The sequence below is a fragment of the Passer domesticus genome, chromosome Z (assembly GCF_036417665.1).
Source record: "Passer domesticus isolate bPasDom1 chromosome Z, bPasDom1.hap1, whole genome shotgun sequence".
NCBI classification, from domain to species: Eukaryota; Metazoa; Chordata; class Aves; order Passeriformes; family Passeridae; genus Passer; species Passer domesticus.
This window is the reverse complement of record NC_087512.1, coordinates 49,821,663-49,846,458: the sequence shown is the minus strand read 5'-3', so window position 1 is coordinate 49,846,458 and position 24,796 is coordinate 49,821,663. Positions and strand designations below refer to the sequence as shown.

At 40.4% G+C, this 24,796-nt stretch overlaps 1 long non-coding RNA gene across 2 annotated transcripts; it reads right to left on the bottom strand.

The window, feature by feature from the left end:
- Positions 1-5,352: 5,352 nt before the first annotated feature.
- Positions 5,353-22,785, bottom strand: LOC135291094 (uncharacterized). Of its 2 annotated transcripts, none has more exons than XR_010353960.1 (3): positions 22,003-22,785; positions 7,512-7,601; positions 5,353-5,546 (listed from the first exon to the last, which is right to left on the bottom strand). It is a non-coding gene; the product is annotated as an uncharacterized LOC135291094 (long non-coding RNA). The 2 variants fall into 2 exon arrangements; XR_010353961.1 differs by lacking the exon at positions 22,003-22,785 and adding an exon at positions 11,096-11,180.
- Between the last annotated feature and the right edge of the window lie 2,011 nt (positions 22,786-24,796).

The window sequence follows — 24,796 nt, the reverse complement described above, 5'->3', positions numbered from 1 at the left end:
ATTGGGGTAAAAAACCACCCCAACAACACTACAAGCTCAATGCTCTGGGATATATTTCCCTGGCTGTTTTTCTGGGCCCAGATGATTTACTGGTGATGCTTTCTTACCCAGGAACTGCAGTGCAAAGGCAATAACGTATTTATTTAATCTCACATGCTTTTTCCAGGAACTGCAGTGCAAGGAAATAATATATTTCTTTAATCTCACATGTTGTCCTGTGCAATTGGCAGCTTTTCTGGCATCGACTTGGAACTCAGGGGAGCATCTAATTCCAGACAAAGACCTTCTTTAAAAAAAGAAACAGAAATCAGATGCCAAATGCTTGCTTAAGGCATTGTGGTTTGGGGAAATATTTTATTATGTTTCATCATTACTCTTCCATCTACTTGTTTTTGAATCAATCCTTATAGTTGAATTCTGCTGCCAGATAACCCACAGCATCCAACAGCAGCTGCACCAGGAAAACACACACAGCCAGCAGCAAAGAACCCTCTGCTCTCACAGAAACTGCTCTCACAGCAAGCTGGGGAGCACCAGCCATGGTCCCAGATCTGTCAGGACACATGTGCCCACACAGGATCTCATCCCAGGTTCATTGTCAAGGTCCTGATGGGCTGGACCTGTTTCTGAAGTGCAGAAACTGACTGCAGGGGAACAGCAAAATGTGACGGTGGAGTTGCTTTCAACCAGGAGTGTGGGATGGAAAGGTATGTGCTTAATGCAGTGGTTCAGTTTGGTCTCTGGAGGAAAATAAGGTGCTAGTCCAGTTAGTCCAGGTGAAGTTTTTTGTCCCCCTCTGTGCTGGCCCTGGACCACTTACTTGCCCTCCACTGCTAACAGCCCAGCCCAGAGATTGTATTGGGTTTGTGTGGCCAGGGTTTGGAAGCAGGGGGCTACAGGGGTGGCTTCTGTGAGAAGCTGCTGGAAGCATCTCCAAGGCCAGGAGAGCTGGCTGCAGGGTACACCCAACCCTGGCCAAGGCGAATCCCATCAGAGACAGTGGTAATGGCACTGAAAAAATATATTTAGGAAGGAAAAAAGGTTATTGTGCAGATGTAATTGCAGACATTGAAGAACAGAGTGAGAGTATGTGAGAGGAACAATTCTGCAGACCCCAAGTTCAGTGGAAATGGAGGGGCAGGAGGTGCTCCCGGTGTGGAGCTGAGATTGCCCTGCAGCCTGTGGTGTAGCAGCTGTGCCCCTGCAGCCCATGGAGGGCACAGGGCTGCAGAGATCCACCTGCAGCTCCTGGAGGAGCCTGTGCTGCACCAGGGGGATGCCTGAGAGAGGCTGAGACCCTGCAGGAGGCTCATGCTGGAGCAGGGTCCTGGCAGGGACCTGTGACCCTGTGGATAGAGGACCCCACGCTGGAGCAGGTTGTGCTTTTCATTATCCTGCCCTGGTTTAGTCAGTAATAAGTTTTAATACCTCCAACTTCTGTCTGTTTTCCTGTGATAGTATTTGCTGAGAGATCTCTCCTAGTCCTTAATTCCTGAACTCTTTGTTATATTTTCTCTCCCCTGTCCACCTGAGGAGGGGAGTGAGAGAGAAGCTTGGTGGCCTGGCATCCCACCACTGCAGACGCAGGGATATTCTTGGCACCACAAAGCCAAGGTCCCCACCTGTGTGTGCACCAGCACAGAGCTCTGTCCCCAGAGTGAACTCAGTCCTCGAGTTCTGACACACAATTGGGAAAAAACATTATACACAGCAATCTGTGTTGGCTCTCCAAGTCCTGATTCACATTAATTCCCACTAATCAGAGAACACTTTGGAACTTTTAAGAGTTTGTTTCCAGTTGTGTGCCACCTTGCATGGCTGCCAGAAAGAGTAATGAAATGGATGATTAGCCAACATCTTGGCAATTGGAGTGGTGATGGATGCCAGCTCAGGCTGTAGTGAATATGGGAGCAAGAGTAATGAGGTTTACTTTTAATGCAAATCTTAAATAAATATAGCCTAAAGTGAATTTTAGCTTTTTCCTTTTTCACAGAGGACAGCATTAATTTTGTGCTTATCCATATCCATATCCACATCTATATCTATATATCTATATATCTATCTATATCTATATCTACATCTATCTATATCTATGTATCTATATCTACCTATATTCCAATTCTCTGCCAAGTTTAATGCTGATGATGCCTGGATCTGGTGCATCCTTTTCTTCCACAACCACTTCATCAACTTGTTCTCAAAATAAGTAATTGCACTATGTCTCCAACAGAAGTGAAAAATGAATTACCTCATAAGGACACAGCCTCTTTTTTCCTAGAAAAGAGAGGTGTCTGTTGGGACACCTTGTAGTAATTCCTACAAGAATCTCTTTGTCCAGCTTTAAGCTGGTATTAGATTGCAGAACACAGCGAGTGAGAATTTTTTGCCTTTCAGGATTGTCAAAGCCAAGAGTCTGAGTAGCTTTAAACAGAGCTGTTGAAAGTGCAAAACATGTGGTTTGGGTTAAATCTACAAGATCTGTACTCAGGACCATTCATGGAATGAATGAGTTATTGACAGCATATCAAGACCAGCTGCATGTTCAACATTTCAGTAATTCTGTGGGTTTATGCTAACCACTTCACAGATAAAATCCTGGTTGTTGAAAGCATCAGTGCTTGTGTAAATGAGTCATGAATGTTGCCTGTAAAAGCCTCAAACACTACTGATTTTCTAAGGAAGTCAATGGCATGGCTTCTAATTTAACTAGCAATCACCACATGGGAGGGAGGGAGGGAGGGAGGGAGGGAGGGAGGGAGGGAGGGAGGGAGGGAGGGAGGGAGGGAGGGAAGGAAGGAAGGAAGGAAGGAAGGAAGGAAGGAAGGAAGGAAGGAAGGAAGGAAGGAAGGAAGGAAGGAAGGAAGGAAGGAAGGAAGGAAGGAAGGAAGGAAGGAAGGAAGGAAGGAAGGAAGGAAGGAAGGAAGGAAGGAAGGAAGGAAGGAAGGAAGGAAGGAAGGAAGGAAGGAAGGAAGGAAGGAAGGAAGGAAGGAAGGAAGGAAGGAAGGAAGGAAGGAAGGAAGGAAGGAAGGAAGGGCTCCTTTCTCTGTAAAATACAAAAGAAAAAACCCACCTCAGCTCTTACATGCTCTTGGCTCAAACCCAAATCAAAGAAATTTTGGAATGAAGTTCATGACATTATATGCCCAGAGAGTTGCAGACCTGCAGTACCTTTAGTACTGTGAAGACAGAAGTACGTGAGAGAACGTAACTTTTCTTTCTGGAGCTATATAAGGAAAAATATTGACAGTGGTTGGATAAAACTTATGCGATATCTTCAGTTTATAAGTTTGTGCTGTTGTCAGAAATAAAAGAATTATTGAAACTCAAATGAAAATGTAATTTGAACTCCAGTTTGGATTAATACACTACATACATGTCAATTCTTTAATTGCAAAACTGCACCAGGAAATTTATAGATATGTACACACGTATAAGTGTGCCTTACTTTTTACATCCTGCAAAAATAAATCAGAAGCACAAAATTTGTATATTTGTATGCTTTTTTCAATAAATTTCTTCTTAGCTTGAGGTCTTGGTATACCAAATTGCAGCCTGAAGCAAACTTTTCTGGTCTGGGAATAGTTATAAATCCCTAAAATTATGGTTTTGTAATGGAAACCATGACAGACCCTTAATTATAGCAGTAAGAACACGAGATTTAGCAATACATACTAATATATCTCCTTAGACAATATAATTGCAAAGCAATTAGGCATTAGGCTGCCTGTCTACCAACTCTTTCTCTCCCACAGGAGAAATTTGAAAGTGATATTAATTTCAAATCACCTGGAAAGAATCATGCTGGGCCTGCAGCACAGTAGCACATCATGTGTCCTTGCAAGGTTCCACTAGCTTTGGGGCACTGGGCTGCAGACAGAGATGTCCCTGTCCATCTGAAGGGAGGAGGCTCACTCAGGGCTGCTTGGCCACCAGGTTTTTGGCTGCTGCTTGTGGCATCTGGAGCATTTCCTTCCTGTCACCAAGCTGTGGGGCACAGCACCACTCACCCTGGCTGTTGGGGACCACCATATACCTCTCAGGGGTCGGACAAAGCTCTGTTCTTCCCTTCAAGCTAACAGGTCACCCTGAACAAGCTGCTGTGTCAAAAGTTAGGTGCCAGAGGTATTTCCTTGGCATACGTTCCAGAATGTAATTCTTACTGCTGGTTAGAGCTGAGAGAATATGAAATGTACAAAGGTCACCTTAACCTGGACTGATAAAATCCAGTCAGGAGATGAGACAACACACTTAGGAAATGAGTTTCACTGGGTTTTGTGGATTCAAAAAGTGAGGGAATACTGTAACTCTCCCTGGATACGACTAGTTTTAATCCCTGGCATGCTTACATGCTATTTCTCAACAGCCCAAAAAGCCACCACCATGGAAATTCCAGTGCTACCATCTGTTTTTTTCTCTGGTTGCTGGGCAGGGTACACATCCTGACTAATTGTGTGGAAAATCCATTCAGGGCTGGTGTCCTGCTCCATCCTGTGCAGCTGTCCTCAATCAACACCTGTGCAGCTCCAGTACCCTGACCTGTCCAGCCAAAGTTCCCTTCCCAGTCACTCCTTGTAATGCTTTCAGGTTCCACCAGGACAAAGGCAGAGTCCTGCCTACAGCTTTGCAGGACAGCATGATGAAGACACTAAACAGTGTCTGCCTGTTCTTCTTTTTATGTTGGTACTTGGGATGAGGTGGAGAACATATCCAGAGAGGACTAGCTGCTGGCAGAGCAGAGCTCTGTGCACTCCATCCTTTTGCTCTTTCTCCCTTCTTTTCCCACTTCTGTTCACCACCTACCATTCCCATCACATCCCATATTTTCACACAGATCCTGAAACCTGACCTAGCCCAACATGAGGATGTGCAATGAAATTTCTTATTATAGCTCCCATTGCCCTTCTTTCTTGTTTTGTCATAACCATTGAGTTGGGGGACATACCACATTCCCTAAAAATCCTATTTCCCAGCTACCTCAGAAGCAGTGGCAGGATTTGGGTTGGAATTCACCCCCAAAGATAGTCTGCTCATGGCACTGAGCAAGTCAAACGGTGCCAGGGAAAGTTTTACCTGAACATTCCTATAAATCACAGCTCTCATGGTGCTCTGGGGAGACTTGCTCTGGGTGGACAGACTCAGAAGAGCACTCCCCTGGCAAAACCACGTTTGTTGCATAGGGCAGTTTGAATTTGTAAAGTACCACTAAGAAGAGTAGTACTGTGCTTTTTTTGTGAAATTGACAGATTTTAGGCACTTTAATGGAAAATAAGCTTTTGTTTCTGCTTTTTTTTAATGCGTCCAGTTACCATAACTACAACAAAACAAGCCTTACACTATTTAGCCTCAGACATGTTTATTTTTTCATAGGGAGTTGAAGATCTTGTGTTGAAGCAATGCTTACTTTTTAACTAGCTTGTGAAATATCAAAGTCTCCAGTCTAGAGCAGATTTTCTGTAGAAATACATATCTTTTGAAGTAACTACCACACTCTCAGAAGCCTGTGAGGCCGGAAATTCCTTGTGGGCTGTGAGCTGTCCCATGTCAGACTGAAAGACAAAAGATGCATCTTTGCTGAACATCAGACAAACTCTATGGGCAGCTCAGTTATGCCTTAGAAGTACAACATCAGATACCCCTTTAAAAGGCAGACTATTACCCAAAAGTTGTATTTTCCCAAACCACCATTTTCAGCAACAAATGAAGGCAGGAACAAATCAGACACCACTGACTTTTCAATAGTCAACTTTTGAGGTGATGAGCTAATATCAGATAGAATCTGTCTGAGAGCTGACAGGCAGCTTGCCACTAAATCTGGTGGAAAACTAAAAATTCAGTGTCTCAGGATGTCACTGGCAAAATCAGGGGCTATGGAATTCACAGAGGCACACAAAATTTTCAGAATTGTATTTTTATTAGTGCTAGTCTGGACGCTTATAAAAACATACATAAATGAATGTTTTTATTCCTTTGTGTGGGATTTACATGTGCAAAACAGCAGATATTCAGGTGCTGCATTGAAAAGGGACAGATGATGGGGATGGGGGAAATGAGATTTTTTCCTGAGGCTGGATATGAAGCACTCAGCAAAAGGCCAGTATTATTATTACAGATGTTGTGGAAGCGAAGGAAGATAATTGACTTTTTTCCTCTAATTAATAGCTTAGCTTTTACATTTCAGGATTTGAAAGGGATTTTATATCCCTTTACATTTTTGACATCCAAAATTATAGTTCAATGAAAATACTTAATACATTCAAGTAGAAATGCCAAAACCCAATTATATTCATGTAGTGAAAATTTTGTCTTGCAATAAAAAATTCCATTTTCATCCTTTTCTCATAATTTTTGATAAAGAAACTACAGAGGAAATACTATGAGAGTGGAGAACATGTTAGTAGTCAGTATGAATTCTAATGTACAGTATTGACAAGGACTTAGACTGACAAGTTTAATCAATTTGATTATTAATTAATCTATAGAGTACTGGAAGTGGTTGAAACCTTGGAGTCTAATAGATTCAGTAGATTTAGATACATAGAACATTTTTACATACTTCTTTACAAAAAATAATTCACAAGCTAGAATAATGAGATTTTATATAACTTTTTAGACAGGAAAAATTAAAGTTTTTCTACACTGTGTTCCACTAAGGTGCAGCTCCCTGTCAGCATGGGCACCTTATGAAGCCTGTAAGGAAGATGAGATTGGCAGGGACGCTCACACTAATAATACTCTTTAAAGCAGTACTCTTATTATTCTGCATTATATCCTGAACAAGGTATTATGAATTCTGCTCATGTGCATTTGAAAAAAAAAAAGAAAAAAAAAAGTTTAAATTCATTAGCACATGCTCTGAAACAACTAATCTATAGGAATGTGGTTTTGTTTGGGTATGAAAAGCCTGAACATCTGTTCCTTTGGCATAATAAATGCAATCGCTCCTCCTAAGCCTATGATCTTCCCTCCAGCTCCACCAGTGCATACAAAAGTATGAACACATGATTGCTCTTCCCTCTGAAACCAGGGAATATTTCCATTTGGATTTACAGTGCACAGTGAAGTAGGAAAGGATGCTGAAGCAAAGGAGAGGAAGTTCAACCGTAAATGAAAATCTGAAATCTTCTCAAGTGCAGCTTTTCCTGCTCATATGAGGAGCAGCCTGGACAAAAATCCACACGTCCTGTCCTGCCTGGCAAGGGCTGTGACTGTTGGGGCTGCACAGGCTTGTTGGAGACTATTCTGTTTTTTCTAAATTTACTCTGCAAGGCCTGAATAGAAGCTGGAGGGGAGAATCTCATCAGAGCAAAGAAAGGATGTGCCCAGATTGGAGCAGCTCCTCTCATACAGGGGATGGATTTCTTCAGGATGGTGGAAGGGTTGAAATCAGAAGCATAAGCACTGTTATCTGAGAGAGTTGTGAGCAGTTCTGGCTTTTTAAAAGAAATAACAAAGGGTGATCACTTTGCCTCCAATGTCCCATCACCCATATTGTTTCCCATTGTTGCACCTACCAAATTCAAGAGAGAAAATGTACTTCCAGACCACCATCAAACAGTAACACCTGGCTCCTAGACACACTTTGAAACCAAGGATGTGTCTGCCTGTTGAGGAAGAGAAGATGATGAGTACTCTGGCAACAGGAGCAAAGTTTGACCTTCTCTTGCTAGGAAAAGAGAGGACTTTAGACCAGTCCTAGAATAGAGAGGGATGGGATTTGTGTAAGAGAGAATTAACTTCTGTTACTGGATCTTTGAATATGATTGGCTAAGTGTAGGGAAATTATGCTTATCATCAAGGTAAAAAAAAAACTCAAAAACCCTGTGAAGTTTAAGAGTGACTCAGCCTGAACAGGGAAACCATTCCCACAATAGAGCATGGCTCATGGGCTCATTTGTGGCTTCTGGCAGCAAGGGATACCCTGCTGCACAGGCAGAGGGAGGAAAATCAAAATATAAGAAGGAAGATGCTTGGGTTACTCCTGGAGCCGCTGTGCTGGCACAGAGACATGCAGATGAGAGGTAGCATTCCCTGGATCTGGTCTTCTGCACTCCAAACCACCACACTGATGACCCTAGTCACGGAAATGTAGCACAAAGGAAAGAAAAGCCTGGGCACAAAGAAAAGTTTATTACAGATTTGCCTATAGCCCATCACTAACACCTTTTTAAAGGTCAAACATGATTTTTTAATATTGATCATATGTTCTTCCTTTATGTTTTAAGCAAGACACAAGTTTCTTTGAGGAATTTAAATATGTTTCATTTGCAACATCATTAAGAGCAAAAAATTAGATAATCTCCTTCCCTGTTTCTTTTCAGTATAATTTGCTTAATTAAGGAAAAAAGGAAATAACTATCTAAAGTATTGACCCTGAAGTTCTGTAGATAATAATAATGGTTTTTTTACAGAAAAAGCAAAACCTGCTATTGGGGAGTAAATCTCTTCATGCACAAAAGGTTTCAGCAAAACAGCTATTTGATTCTCTTTCAAAACACTCCAGTGAGAATATTTTAAATGCTTGTAGATTTGGTTTTAACTTAGGGATCCTTGAGAGTTTTCTTCCCTCAGGGCCCAGTATTTCCAAATGATTTATAATTACTTCACACAGTCCTGATAAATACTGCAAAAGAATTTCGGCCATAACTCGCACCTGGAGCATTGTCAGTAACAAAAAAATTGATACACGTTAATCACAGATCTCAGGAATGAATTCAGCATTTCTCAGAACATGAGCACATCACTCACAGTGAGGTTGACAACAGTCACCTGCTTGCAGGACCTTGATTCAATTATATGATCAAACCCTTTTGCAGCTCTGAGCATCTTTGAGGCCATTGGGACCAAGCAAAGACTTTGGGTCATATTCATGATTAGAGTATTCTGTTGAAAGGAAATTAAAAAGATGTGTTGGGGTTTTCTGCTTGTTTGTTTAGGTTTTTGGGGGATTTTTTGCCTAATGAAAACTGGATGCACTCAATCTTTTTTGCATATAATAGCCAGAGTTTCAAGCAAATAAAATAATTTGCACTGTAATGTTCAGATACATTGCAGGTAAAGTCTTTGGATTTGCCAGCATGTTCCTCTTCCATTCCAGCTGCAGAAAGCTGAAGTTTCTACCAACATTTGTTATAAATGTTTAAAACTTCCTGACAACAGCCTAAAGATTATCTTGCCATTAATCATTCCTACTAAATTATACAGCTGTGAATAAACCCCTGTATTTAAAACAAGGAAACTAAACATCTCAAGAGACAAAAATAAATTTATGGGAAAAAAAAAAAGCATGCATAACCAGAATGTCTTGAAAGAGAAATGAAAATATTGACACATGCCAGGAATGAGACAGATCCATATCTCTAGAACATCTCAAGGGAATCAAAATTCAGCAAGGGAGAGAAAATCTCAAACAAAAAGTGTAAATCAAACCAAGAAGATTGGAAATTTCTACACAGCAACTTTAGTTCTGGTAGCAGACAGAACTTCAGGCCCCTGGAAGAACTGCTTTGGACAAATCAATTTTTAAACTGATTCTGCTGATTCTTTATTATTAGCTTGAGCTCTGTGTGCACCAATTTTATATTTGCCTTTTATTATTTGTGCTCAAGAGAATATATTTTTATTTCCCAATCCAATAAAGAGAATTGGATTAAGACATCTAATAAAAAAGAGCTTTGAAACTGAAGTTTTCATCAATCGCATAACTGGTAACCTACTTATCCCCTGACATATATAGTGGAAATAAAAAAGCAAAATGTTTACTTAGACAGATATGGAAGTCCTGTCTCTATATAGATGCTGTAAAAGTAGCAGTTCCAAGAGCAGTGAATGAAAAGAAGAGTTTCATTTCTATAAAAATACCTATAAAATATAATTTAATTTCTAGGTGAAGTTTTTTCCTATTATTTGTTTATTAAAAAAAGTTTCCCTCTGCTGAGCTGGTTCTAAAAGGATCAAAAATGGAAAGCAGGTGAAGGGAGAGGTGGAGGGAGACTAAAATATCTACAGACTAGTCTAACATTTACAAGAGTTTGACTTGCTTTTGAATTTTTGTTGACAAAAATATTTGCTTTATATTTCCATTTCCATTTGGCTCCAGTGTGGGCTCCAGCACTCAGTGCTGTGAAGAGAGGGAAGAACCTGGCCTGGTGTCCTCTCCCCTGCCCTCCCCTCCTCCCGAGCCTTGCTGCATTCTGTCTGCACTTGTTTCTGCCAGCAAATGTCACTCCAGCCCCTTCCTCAGGTATGGACTGGCTGGATCCTGCACTCTGCAGTTTTAAATTATTAAAACGACAGGAATCATCCCGGACTGGCCAAGCTCACTAACAGCTCAGGGCTCTGCAGCAAGCAGCACATTCCTTCGTGTCATACAGCACAGGGGACACCTTTAGGAATTGGGATTTTCTCAGTGATTGGGATTTTCCAGAGTGATGTGAGCTCACTTTCCCTCTGTTCTGGTATAATTAATGCCACATGCATGCGGGAGAGCAACATCAGCCTGATGTTGCTCTCCCGCACCTCAGCTCTCTGCAAGGCTTCGCGGCCCAGGATCACATCTGTGCTCTTCTCTTGTGTCCTCCATGGCAGGTAAGGATTCCTACCCCCAGAGACTCTTAACCACATGTGAAAAGCAAAGTATGGGCGATTTCATTTATTCATATCCTTAGCATGCCCAGCAGCACTCTTTCTGTGTCCTACTTCAGCTGAAAATATCTTATTAGGAGAGAAAATGTGACTGAGCTACACACTTGTTTCATTAAATAATTAATTACATTAACAATGTCAAAGACACTTCAGTGTTCACAAACAAAGGTAGAATTGTTGCTCCATTTGGCATTATGTTGCCTTTGAAACATTCTTCAAACAAAAGCTTATCTGACTGCACCAGCAAATAATTTTTGGCTGCAAATATTCTTAAAGAGATCTTTTTGGAGAAAAATTATTCATTAAAAAAAAAAGTCTGTGAGGAAGTTGATTAGCTACATGAAAAAAAAAAAATCTTGGGAAATGTCACAAAAGTTCAGAGAGTCTGAGCAGGAAGTTAGGCACTGACAAAGGTGACAGTGTGTAACATGGCATCAGCTGTAGCTGTACTCACCAAAATGTGAGAGCTCCAGAGAGTGCCGAAACCAAACAAACCCCTGAACTTTTGGCAGCAATATTTTGAGTGGTTTAAAGACAACACTGGAAAGTTAACTGAAGACACCTGTGGAGATCTGGCTAGTTTACAGTTGATCAACATAATTATTGTAAGGAGTCATTTATCCCACAGCTGCTTTAGGGTTGCTTAACAATGAGATCCTGATGTCTGTGAGCAAGACAGAGATGTGGGATTAAAAATGCAAACAAGGAGAAAAAGAGATAAGGTTCTTTCTACTAAAAACAAACTGAAAAAAAAAATAGAATTTTTACTAAATATAGCATCTTTTTTCTACTGGCCTATCCAAAAAGGTGATTTACATGATTTCACCAGCAAAGTGGTGCTGGGAACACACAGAAAAGCAAAAGTGGAATGTCTGAATGTATCACCACTGCATCAATACTCTTTTTTTTTTCATTGTTTTGGCTTTTGCACTTCTGACAGTCAGAAGTAGAATCTGCTCCACTGTCTCCTCTTCCTCCCTTTTACTGATTATATTTCTCATAAAATTCCAGTGATAGTTTGCTGATTGCAGGAAAATACAAAAGTGTCCAAGCTAGATATAAAAAATGGTCAATTGAACAGAAAAGTATGACCTTTGCTTACTCCAAATTTTACCTCTTTTGAAAGCTGTTATAATGCTGGAATGCTACATTGTGGACTGAGTAAAGCAGTGAAAGCAATTTAAGTTGATGGTCAGGGTTTTACTGTGAGAAAAAACACATACATACAAAAGAAACCACAATATCACACCACTGAAAGCTAAATAGATCCAAATAGCCTCCTGTCTGAAGAGCTGTGGATTATTTTATTTTTCCCAGTATGGAAAGATTCTGTGAATCATTGGAAGCACTGCATTTTCACTTGGAGGTTGACTTTAAACTTGGTAATATCCTGTTGCTGGCATTATGCAAGAGTAAGCTAGTTCTAGTCATAATCTACCAATAGAAGCAGAGAAGAAATCCTAACTTTCTGCCCTCCTGTTAATCTAGCACACAGCGCAGACTAATTAAAGACTGTGCCAGATGATGGCTGTCCTAATTTGAAAAGCCAAGAATAAGATGCTGTGGTTTGACAGATTGGAAGAGTCCACTCAGGTGTGAGAGCTGCAAGCTCAGCACCTGTGTCTCTCCTGGCCTGGCAGGGCAGGTCTTCCAGAATACTGCTTTGTACTGACTGGACAGCAAGCACCAAGAAGCACTGAAAAACTTGGCTGGATATGTGAGGATTAACAAATCAGGAAGTCTGCAGTCTTATTGCCATTTTCTGTTCAAAATGAGATGAAAGTTCACAATTGTTCAGAAATAAAAAAGATGGGAGCATTGAGAGAAAACACCATCCCAACTGAAAGGGATCAAGCCTGGTGGAGGAAAGCAAACTGAAAATGAATTATTTTTTGGCCATGGTGGAGTTGCTGTGAGAAATGTTCAGTTTCGGGAAGCAACAGAAGACAGTCAAGGCTGGTTGCTCACACCTTCCAGAAGGGCACTGAACATTTATCACGGGGGCTGTGTTTTGTGAAGTTTGTGGTTATGTGCCTGAGGAACCAGCAGCTCACCTGCCCAGTAAACTCTTGCAGGTTTTCCAGCATTCCCAAAAATGTATGAAGCATGTTTGCTTAAGGCATCACTCATATGGAGTGATAACTTGTGGTTTCAAAGCAACTTCAGCAGTGTGTGAGCATCCTCCTCTCTCAAGGAGATGCACTGAGGTCAGCCCAGTGCTCTGGAGTCTCTGCCTGGAGAGGAACCAGGACTCCAGAGGAAGGCAACCACTGAAATCCTGCTTGACCACTCCATTTCAGGGCTAGTAAAGAACTGTACTGATAGCAGGCTGTGTTTAATTCCTGCCCTAATCACATATGTGGTGTTTAATTACTGCTCTAATCACATACTGTTCACTTTTTCTTTTTTTTTTTTACTGGAAAAAAAGAATCAGACACCTCAGTCAAAGCTGAGGTTAAAGAGAAATATACTGATCTTACAAAAAATGTCCAAAATTAAATATTTTTAAACCAAGCACAGCACCTTTGATCAATCTTAAGAACTGCAAGCATTTATTAAATCCACCTGCATGCATAGCTGCATGCATAGCAGCCTTCAGGGAAAAAAACTCAAACAAATAACAAACAAACACCAGAAAATTCCACAAACCCCACCAAAGAAACCTCAACCAGATCAATCAACTAAAACAATCCAAAAGAATGGAATAACAATGTCCAAGTCAACAAATGTGATCCCAATATATTCTGGAGTATTTATAATATATTTTTAAAATTTATTTGAAATATATATATACACACACATATATATTTAAATCCGGAGTATTTTTATGGAACCAAACCAAGATTTAGTGCAAATGAATGGCAAGATCCATGAGCTTGCATAGTAATATGAGGATTCTGTGCTGATTTGCTTAGAAGAAATCAGGGATAAATCCCTGCACACATTGAATCTGAGTAATGCCCAGTAAAATTTATTTAGCACTGTTTTTCTGTAGGAGCAAACTTACTTTGACATGCCCTATATAAGAAATTGTACAGCCTCAAAAATGTTGAAATGGTGAAAATATTCTTAGGTATGCAAATCATTCAGTTTAAAAATATTTTTCCCCCTTTTCTTGTGACATTTAATATAATGGCATCCTGACACAGTGTCACTGGGGTGAAAACAGACTCCATTAATTTATTCCTTTAAAAGGCATTGACAAATGTAAGGATGTTGAGAAAAGATGTTCTATAAGATATTCTGAGGGAAGCATCTGCATAGAGACTGGCTTGCAGACATTTGGCAGTTTTTTAGGCACTGGAATCTGTTAATAAGATATTATTCCTTGGGGTTTTTTGGATTTGGTGGGGTTTTTTTGGTTGGTTGGTTGGTTGGTTGGTTGGTTGGTTGGTTGGTTGGTTGGTTGGTTGGGGTTTTTGTTTTTGTTTTTGTTTTTGTTTTTGTTTTTGTTTTTGTTTTTGTTTTTTTTTAAACTCTGACAACCTACCCTGCATTTCTATTAGGAAAGCAGGAAGATCCCTAAAGCAGGAAGATTACTAGCTGAAGTAAACAGATAATTCCATCTCTTTAGGGCAAACAACAAGCTCTGTAACCAGATATGAACAAGCTGTTTGCTGCTTGTGCTGACTATTTCATGTGTGACTCCATGGAACGCTACAGGGACACACATTCCCTAATGCTTTTTGGGATAAAGTTCTGGTTAACTATATAAAATGGAAGAAAAATACCTTAACTATGGCATGATGGCTAAACAACCAAGGGTGCTGGTGGGGCATAAGGATCCCTGTGGAGCAGTCACTCCACTGAATTTGTGGGTGATCATTTGCCATGATTTGGAATCGCACAAAGTCATGACAGCAATTTCAGCAGAGGAGCCTTTTCCTACTAGAAAGCAGAAAAATCTGCTCTGAATTACTGATAATTTCAGCTAATCAGTATAGCTGAAAGTGTTTTAGGGATGATTACAACTATCCCTCATTTATAAAAAAGTTGTTTAGTTATTTATTACTAAGCTTCTATTTACAGAAGAGATACCCTTGTTTCCTAGCTCTCTGCACTATAATTAATCTCCAAAGCAGGCAAAAATTTGCAATGAATTCTGAGAGGTTCCACTCATCATGTTCTTTTGTCCACCATTTTTCTGTTCAATGAAGTAAAGGAAAAGGAAAAGGAAAATTTTCACATATTTTAGGCAGTGGGTCTAGAAATGAGGGAGAAAAGGCTGAAAAGGGGTTCAGATATGTGGGTTCAGAGCTCTCCAGTATATATTTTGGAAGAAGACTTAGGTGTAGTATAAAGGTTTACACTAAGTAGTTATTGAACATAAACCAGTATCAATTCTTCACAAAGTAATCCTGCAGTGGGTGCTCATGCTTGTGGCAGGTGACCATTCTCATTTCTCCAGTACTGGAAAAAAAAAAAAAAAAGGAAAAGCTGTGTCTCCTTTTATAGTTTCTCTGGCTCTTCCAGTGACTGTAAATTTCTCCTGGAGCAATGGACAGAGACCATAAGTAAATGTTGCTCAAACTAATTCTTTCTTTTGGGGCATCCAGAGTATCGACATCATGTCACAGAACATCAGCAGAAAGCAGTCCCACCATTCTTCTCTGGTTAAATCCCAGTGATGTCCAAGCACATCCCCATTACAGACACCTTTCAGCTCTCTGCTTTTGCCTCCGGGAGAAAGAACAGCTAGCTTAGGCTCTCAGAAGAGAAACACAAGGATGAGAGGAAAGCTGCTCCCAAGAGTTCCCTTCCACAGAGGTTCACCCCCTCTCTGTGACCAGGGTGTTGTAGCACTTTGGTCCAGGCTCATTGTTTTTTGTGGCATGTGTGAAAACTTGTTCTTTCACCTTGCACACACTGAAAATGTTTTACTTTTTCCTGCTAGAATGAATGGTGCTCCCAGTGATGTCCTGTTGCCAGCTGTGGTTTTTTTACATCCACATTGTAGACTAAAAACATTTAAACATATAAAAAAATTGCTCTTGTGTAGCCAAGTGTTTGGAAGTCCTCTGTCCCCACAACTGTGCATGGCCTGACAGAACTCAGCAAAGCTGAATTTTCAGGGTATTTTCCTTTAAATCCTGAGATGTCTGCATGGGGCACCCTCAGCTCAGATTATCTGCTCAGTGTTGAAAATCTGTAGCTCAGAGAGGATGTGAGCAGGTCCACTGACACTCACATTGGTGATCTGGTAGTAAGGACCTCACTTACTTCCAATTGGTCAAACACAGTCAAGACCACGATGTTATGTTTTAAAAGGTTCAAAAGAGCTGTTGTTACCAAATCACTTAGGAGGAATATCAGAGTGAAGGATATCCTTTGTGCTGAAAGGGAACTAAGTAAGTAAATGTGCTGTTGTAATATCCAGGGGTTTGGAGTTGTGCCTATGTTTCATATTTTAAAATTTCTTCTGAAATAATTCAAATAAACTGAGAGAATGAGAGTTGAGCTTAGAAACAGAGATAGAAATTATTGACCCTGCAAATGGCACAGAAGAAAGACCATTCTGATTTTCAGCTAGTTCCCAAATATGATGCAGGGATGCCAAGAAAATGAGACACAATCAAGGACACAAACCCTGGGAGGCTGTGGAGGGTCAGTCATTTAACCATTGATAAAAAGAAATCAGTAATGATGGGTTAAATGTATATGTGAATAAAACACAGCTAAAGATCAATATGACCTTTGATGTCAGGAAAACTGAAAGCCTCCAGACTACGAAAGATCTAAAACTAAGGGGAAAAAAGGCAAATCTGCTGAGGATGGAGTTAAACATTTGTTGTCCTCAGCATTGTTAAAGCTTCGATCACATTAATTATGTATAGGAAAGTAGGACTGACAGAGGACAATTATGTTGAGAGTTGTTAATTTTTATGTGATTCCATTCTCCAAGGTTGGTTTGGTAACTAAAGACAATTGCTTTCATTTACTGGTTAATGATATAAAAAAGATTTGTGATAAATGCACCTGTTAGCCTCTTTGAAAAGGAAGAACATATGAAATTGATCATTTGATATGAAATGATGCAATAACTGACGAGTTAAAATACAGTCTCCTGAACATTGTAATAGTTTATATTGGTAGCACAAACCAGCAATAGATTGTGTTTTATTTCCTGTCATTTACTGGTTTTGATAAGCTATATAACTAGCACAAAAATTTACAAGATCTAGTACCACAAAAAGGCTGCAGATACATTATAAAGTCCACTAATGGGAAATAAAGCAGACACCTCTCATATTTATACCCTGACAGACATCTCACCAACAAACCAGTATTGGCAGGTGTCTTTTGGTGAAGACTGCTGTCAGTGCGGAAATGCTACCTTGAATTTACAAATCCAGGGAATAGAGTTACCAATGGTAATTCTCTAAGCTCTCCCATAAGGGCAAATGAGCTCCTGAAATTTTTGGTTTACTACTCCTTAATATTTATTGTCTTGGCTTATCACAAAACTGATTGAGAAAAATTAAAACATTTTTCCCTTGTTTAGATCTTGTTCTGGGAAAAATCGTGCTGTGTGAAGTTCCTTCACCAGCTCCCTTGGGAAGATGCAAAGAATTTCTTCCATCACACTCAAACCTTTCTGGAAACTGAGCAGCCTCTGTGCACCAGTGAAGGAGCTGGAGCTTAAACCATCAACAACATCATTATCTTCTAATAAAGGACAATAAACAGATGACCTTAGGTGATTTAATTAGCAAAGCATGACTTGATACTGCTTGGAACCATGAAGAGGCAGAAGCTCTGGTTACTTTTCAAGTTCTTCCAGAGGCAGTAATTTCCCTTCTGCTGCGCTCAGTCAGCACAGGGGTGTGCTGTCTATTTACATTCTGTCCAGGTGGGAGCACAAACAGCATGCAGAGTAAGCAGTGAAAATCTGGTTTTACTCTGATTACCACTTGGCAGAGGTGCAGATACATTCAAATACTGACTGAAGTTTGTTAACCCAAATATGGAAACTACAGAGCTGAATGCAAGGCAGGAATTGGCCCATTGCTATTTTCCTTGACAGAATGCATCTCTCTAGATGACCCAAGAGAAATATCTGTCATCTCTCCTTCTTCCACAAGGCCAGCTTTCTGTGCTTGAAAACTCAAAAATTCTAAATTCTTCAGCCCATCCTTGTTCTCATGATGACTACAGACATCACAGTGGTGAGCCTGTAATGAAGTGGTGGTGAGAATGAAAGATTGCAGGAGGAGCACTTTTAGTTAAAATTATCCTGGCCTGCTTTGTTGGGGAAGTTCTTGGAACTTGAATTTCTCAATTATATTTATTTTCCTTCATCCAGGTGTTTGAAACATCACACGAAAAAAACACTTCCTTTGCATGCTTTCTCACCACAGGCTTGTGTGGATACCTGAAAATCCTTTATTTCATTGTGAGGGCATTTGGCTTTATTCCTAGAGGTAGCTTCTTACAGGGGCTCTCTTTAAGGCCAGAGTTCATTAATAACCTTAAAATTCTTCCTGCACAGGTTTATTTACAACATAGCTTATGAGTTGATCCTCCTTTTACTACACAGATTTTGCTCCTTCTCCACATGCTGCAAAATATTTTGAGACTCCATTAGGAATTTTAAGATTTTTATCAACAGTCAATCAAGGCTTGAAACTTTCATTACAAAATGTTGACATTAGTCATTGGATCACAGGCACATGTCTTAGCAAAGCTGTATGGATGTTTCCTACATTATGCTGCCATCTTTTTGGGACAGATCAGTAAAAACAAAAAAAATTAAAATATTCTCAATATGTTTCAGATTTTTCCTTAAAACTAAATCAAGACTCTATTATATGCAAATTCCTAAATTAATTACTTATTTTCTATTTTTAACCAAATATTAGGATCCTCTTCAATAGTGTCTTTGTTCTCCTAGAAATGGTGGGGCATTTTGCCCTTTGTTTCAGAAACACTGAAGCCAGTTTCAGGGACAACATGTCATCAACACCCATAAAAAAAAATCCTGGCCCTTTTTCTTCAATTTCTTTTAATAAATGTTAATTGGCAGGATTCAAATACAGCTTAGGTAGGCAATAACAACTTAATAAGTGTATGCAGATAAGTCTAGAGACAGATATTTTGTTGGTTTGAGTTATTAATTTTATTTTCTCTGGATAATTTCAGATGGCATTACACAGAATATTACAGTCTTATTTAAAGGAATTTAATCAGAGGACTGGTGAACTACATAGTATTTTATTTTACAATTAATTTGCTCAAAGAGGCACAAGAAATATATTAATTGTTTGGCTTGCTTTTACTTTATGAGTTACAATAAATGGACATCAGTCTGTTTGGCTTCAGATGCACTGTTTTCCTATTAATATATTTTCTGTATTAATGAATCCATTCAGTTCCAGAGAAAAGCTATCCACCAATAAAAAGCAAAGCAAAAACCATTCAGTCAGGCATTTTTATCTAAGAATGAAGTATCAGACAATCCTTTTGACATTGGATGAACCACAAAGACCTGCTGTCTTTTGTCTTCAGCCTTCGTAACAGTCCCTGCTTTGAGGAACAGAGGCAGCAGGAGCAGGTGGGAGCACAGGAAATGGCACCTATAGATGTGGAAACAAAGAAATGATAGTGGGAAAAGTCACACATAGGCACAGATGCTCAGAGAGAGGCTGTGGGATCTACACCCTCAGGAACACTCAAAACTCACCTGCAGGCACCGCCAGGCAACTTGCTGTGTTTGAGACTTGTCTGAGAGACATCACAGGCTGGGCGTCTTCTCATGGACTTTCACACACCTTTGATTTTATCATTCTGTGAAGCATCTTTTTTGTCAATTTAAAAGGTGAAAACTGTTGGGGCCTGGGTGAGTAGGGTTTGTTTGGTTTTTTTTTTTTTTTTTTTTTTTTGTGGGTTTTGTTTTGCTTTGTTTTGTTTAGTTGGTTGGTTTGTTGTTGTTGTTATTTGGTTTTGTTTGTCGGCTTTTTTGTTTTGTTTTGGTATTGGGTTTTTTTTTGTTTGTTTTTACAGCCACTATGCTGTATTTTAGAGGCATTCCCATGTAAAATTGCATTACAAACGGCTGCTCAGATCTGGAACCCAAATACAAATTCCTGCTCTTGGCTTGCTGAAGAGTAGGATCGGGAAAAACAATTGCATGGAGCAGTCACTAATTTGTCGCTCATTACAATTCAAATACATAAATACGTATTAGCAAATTCATACTAATAAATGCTAAGACAAGGACCTGCTACCAAATTATACAACACCAGTGTAATCAAAGGTACCTTAAAGGAAAAGAATGAAAAAAAAAAAAAAACCCAAAAAAACACCCCAAAAAACAACCAAGGAAAAAAAAGGCAAAAACCCCAAAAAACCAAAAAAAAACACCAAACCACCAAAACCCCAAAACTAAACAAAAAACCCTCAAAAACAACAACAAAAGAAAATCCAACAAAAAAAAAAAAGAAAGATAATCAAAGGATCAATTTTTTTTTTTTCTCAAATCATATCTTTATGTTTTCAATCAAAGGAGCGCAATTAAATATCCCCTGCCATGGAAGTATGTCCCTCTGTCCTTTGAGAGATTAGACAGTTATTTTGGATGTGCCTTTTCCAACAGCTGGAGCCCTACAGGACTGACAAGAAAGTTGCTCTTAAACCTCCTCCTTTGAACAGATTCCTGAGCAGGATGTGAGAAGACATAGAGAACTCACGTCTGGCAGTCACAGAACTGTAAATGGACACAGAGTTCAACTCGATTTATGGGGAACTGACGGTTTTACAAAGGGTATAGCACTAAAATATATTCCCTAAAATAAGTGTGTATATTAAAAAAGGACTACATTATAGTTAACTGCAAATACTTGTCTATAACATTATTATAAGTTATAAATTCTGCACAACTATAGTAATAAACCAATAATTTTATCACATTGGAGTTTCATCTTAATGTGCATATAGTGTCATCTTTTTCTCAACCTGGAAATGAAAATCGAGATACTTTTAGTAAGGAGGTAATATAATACAATATATGGTTCTTTATTTGAAGGTTTTCAGGGGCAGTTGGAAAGATGTCCACAAAACCCACGCCCTCAGGGCTGAGTGTGTTTTTATAGGTCTTAGGAAATTAGCATAATTGATAAAAAGCACCAGTTAGGAGAACAAGTGGTGATGCAATTCACCCCCAGGTCAAGTTCTTTCTCTGGAGTCCCCTGTCCTGGCTTGTAAAATAAGCATGTATTCTATTTTTGCCATCTGTTGGGAGTTAGGCAGTTTTTCTTATCTCTTTCAAGAACAATGACACTGCCAGGAAGATAATCTCCTGCTAATGGGCTAGTGAATTACTCACTGTGGCTGGTAAGATTAGTTACATCATCCCATTGGGAGATGCTCCACCCAGAGGGAGGAGCCAAGCATCCCTGACACCATAAAACAAGCATTTCTGAGACCACAGACAGCCTTCTTCGCTGGATTTCCCAGAGGAATCAGGAACCAAGGCCCAGCTGCTCCTTCGCCGCATTTTCAGAAAGGATCTACACCCTTCTGCAGATCGCCGCTCCAGGAGGAGCAGCCACCATTTGGCTGGACTGCTATCAGCACCCTGACTTCTCAGGGTGTCAGGTTTTTCTCACTCTGCCAGTGGTTTTTTGCTTGTGCTAAATTACATTGTTATTTAGTTGTTTTTTTTTCTTCCTAGTAAAAAACTGTTATTCCCATTCCCATATTTTTGCCTGAGAGCCCTTTTAATTCTGAAGTTGTGATAATTCGGAAGGAGGGGGTTTACCTTTTCCATTTCACAGGACGCTTTTGCCTTCCTTCACAGACTCTTGTCTTTTCAAACCAAGACACCCCCCCCCCCCTTGGCACTGGCTGTACTTTTTCCATTAAAATGTATCTCAAAAAATTGCTCTCAACCTTGGTTCCCAAGAAGAACCAAGATAGTACTGGGGCATTGTATCCTGTATGGCTTGGAACTCTGGAATTTGTTTTGTCTCTCTGCTTAAGGAAGGCCACGGAAAATTACTGGGAAAATTAGTCACTAATACAGTAGGCTACAGACCTACAAATACATGTGCAAACAATACAGAGAGCATATGAAAGGAAAAAGGCAAACACCAAAACATCAGTATGTGCACAAAGGCCTTTGAATTCACAGCTCTCCAAGAGAGTTTTGGGGCTCTCAGCTGGACAGAGATGATCCATCTCAGACCTGTGCTCAAAGCAGGGGAACACACCCTGCCGCAGGCGCTTGGCTTGGTCTCCGCAGGCCCAGGCAGATGCCAAAGCTGCTCCTGACATCCTTGCCCCTTCCCTGCTCCTCTGCCAAGTGCAAGGGGCCTCAAGGACTGAAAGGAGCGCAGGGAGCCAAAGGGAGACAGCTGCACCTACCTCACTGGGAGTCCTGGGGAAGCAGTTTCCTTGAGAATCAAGTCCCTCTCCTTCAAAGGCATTTCCCCAGATGTGTAGATTCCTGGGTGTTGTGGTTTGGAATGGGAGGAAATTTAAGGAAGTGATGTAAAAGCTTTTTGTGTAGCTGACAGTCTGTTGAATTACTGAGAAGCTGGGTATGCCTCTGTGAAAGACACATGTTAAAAACGAAAAATCCTGGGAACTTCCTCTTTTCTTCCCAGCCAGCACAAAGATCACATGCCCCAGGCCTGCTGGGTCCAGTCCTGTCTGGGCCGGGGAAGCCCACGGGGCTCTGTCCTGGGCTGGGCTGGGCAGCTTCTGCCGGAAAGGCTGGGCCCCTTTTCGGGGGGTCCAGGGGATGCCGAGTCCGGTTTTGGCTGGGCTGGGCCCCAGTAGTTGCCAGGTAGGAAGTGGGGAGGCTGTTGGTTGGAGCAGGGCTGGTCACAGATGTGTTAAGATCTTGCTGTCAGCCTTCCCCCACCAGGTGGCTGAGACCAGAGGCCCGTGCAGGGTGGTCCTGCGGCTAGAAGTGAACGCAGGAGGAACCAAAGGCCAGCCATGAAGCCTATCCTGACACAGCTCCTGCCACAAGTTACTGGCAGGTCAGATAAGGATTTAAAGAGCCTAGGCAACAAATTAACTCTTTCAGTACTTCAGTCCTCCCTCAAGCGAGAGAAAGGAACAAGATGCAAGCGTGTAGAAGAACAACAAGATGATGTCATGCTCAGTGAGGAAGAAGTTAATTCCCAGATGAGAGGGATGGGGAGATGTCTTGTTTTTGGAGCTGAAATCCTCTTGTAAGCTCTGGAGAAAGAACTCTTTTTCCCTATAACACATGAAACTGTAGGGAGATGAAGGGTTTAATTGATATTTGGCAAAGGCTTTCATGGTAAAGTAAGCAGATGTTAAAATAGATGTGATCCCATGAGAAGCTGAAACAGAAAAAGAGACTAGTCCGGTGCCCTCAGGAGAAGTTTAAGAAAATCTCTGTTCCCAGGAATGAAGATGATTTTAGAAGTAGATAATGGGAACTTTCACCTTTGAACAGCTTGTCTTTAAAACAATACCCCGTAATTCAACATGGCCCATCAACAAGCTGTAAGAAGGCTTATGGAAAATGGGAGGGACTTCACAACTGCAGGTTTCCTCGTGCAGCTGCTGTTCATGATGAAATTGACAGCCATGAGAGAACTGTTTTTTCCTCTTGCGGAGAAGTCTCCATAACATTAACAAGAGGGACTTCTCTCCTTAAGTGAACTGAAGAAAGACTATTTTAGAGGTGATAAACTGACTGGAAATTTTAGGTTTTGTTTCTTTACATTGTCAGTGGAAAAGAAAGGGTTGTGAGGGGAGAAGAAGTATTCTGAAGGGTTTGTTTTGATTCTAATTACTTTTTTCCCTTTAGTTACTTCTAATAAAATTTTCTTTATACCCTTTTAAAGTTTTGAACCTGCTTTACCTTTCTCCTGTTCTATCTCACAGCAGGAAGCGAGTGCATTGGTGATTAGCCAGCACCAAAACCTACCACACTCTTTTTATATTAGGCCAGGAAATCTTAAATTAGCAAACCAAAACCACTACACAAAATTAGTGTTTCTGCCTGGTTTCAACTGAAACTGCCACGCTGGGAAACACCAACACAGGTTTCTTAAGAAACCCTGACAAGGCTGAATTACTTCTGCTCCTTTCAGCACAGGCACTCCAGCTCGAGCTCATCTTCCCCCAAGTCTGTTTCCATGTGTCAGTTCAGACGCGGCCCCTGAAATTACTGCATTCACTAAGCAGTTCTTAGTAAAACTTTACACATTATATGTATGGATATGTAAGCACATATTTTACAACAGATACTGTATAATTTTCATTTAATCACTTCAGCAGGAAGAGCTGCATAGAAATAGGATGGATGGTTGTGTGACCCACTGTTATTACTCATTTGTTGTTGTCCAGCTGGAACAAGTTCTTTTGCTCAGATTTTGTACATTGCAAGCCTCACACACTAGGACAGAAGAACCTTCCGGGTGAGAGCTGCTGACTTCCATCAAGAAGAATTTCAGGAGGTCTAAATGGGATGCACTCCTCTGAGGGATGAGCATGTGCTGAGAGTCTTGCCATTGCAGTATTTCTGTGTAGGCAATAAATAAACGTTTTCTGAAATACAAAATATTGCTGCAGCTGTCTCTGTGGATCAGGGCTGAACTATTGGGTGCTGAAGTACTTTTTACTACTTGAGGTTATTTTAAAATGTAATGTAATGCTGGGATAGAGAAATACCTGCCCTGTGCCTGCTTGCCACCATGTGTATCTTGGAAACTCTACCTTCAAGAATTTCAAAAACTAAAATGTTGTTTTAGTACATGGAGGAACTTTTTATATTTCTCGGGTAAAGAATACTGAAATTACCTCTGGCCGTCCTATACATTGATTCTTCAGAGGAAGTCTGCTCAATTTTTGCCCTTCTCTTGAACAGATTTTTAGAATAAAGAGGTCCAGGCTGGCACAAAGTAATTGTATACAGCAAGCTCTTAGAGGTACATTTCTGCTAACTAACGCTGACAGTGCAACGCCATCAAGGAAACATTTAGTAGCACACAGTTACATACAAACTAATACTTAGTCAAACATTTTGCCAACAACCTGTGAAATCCACCAAAAGAATGTCTTCATTCCAAGCTCTTGCATGCAAAAGCCATTGCAGGCTCATTGAGGTGTTGCCAATAAGTGTTGGACCATGGTTTTGTGATTGAATTTCATACACGAATCAGTGATACTCTGG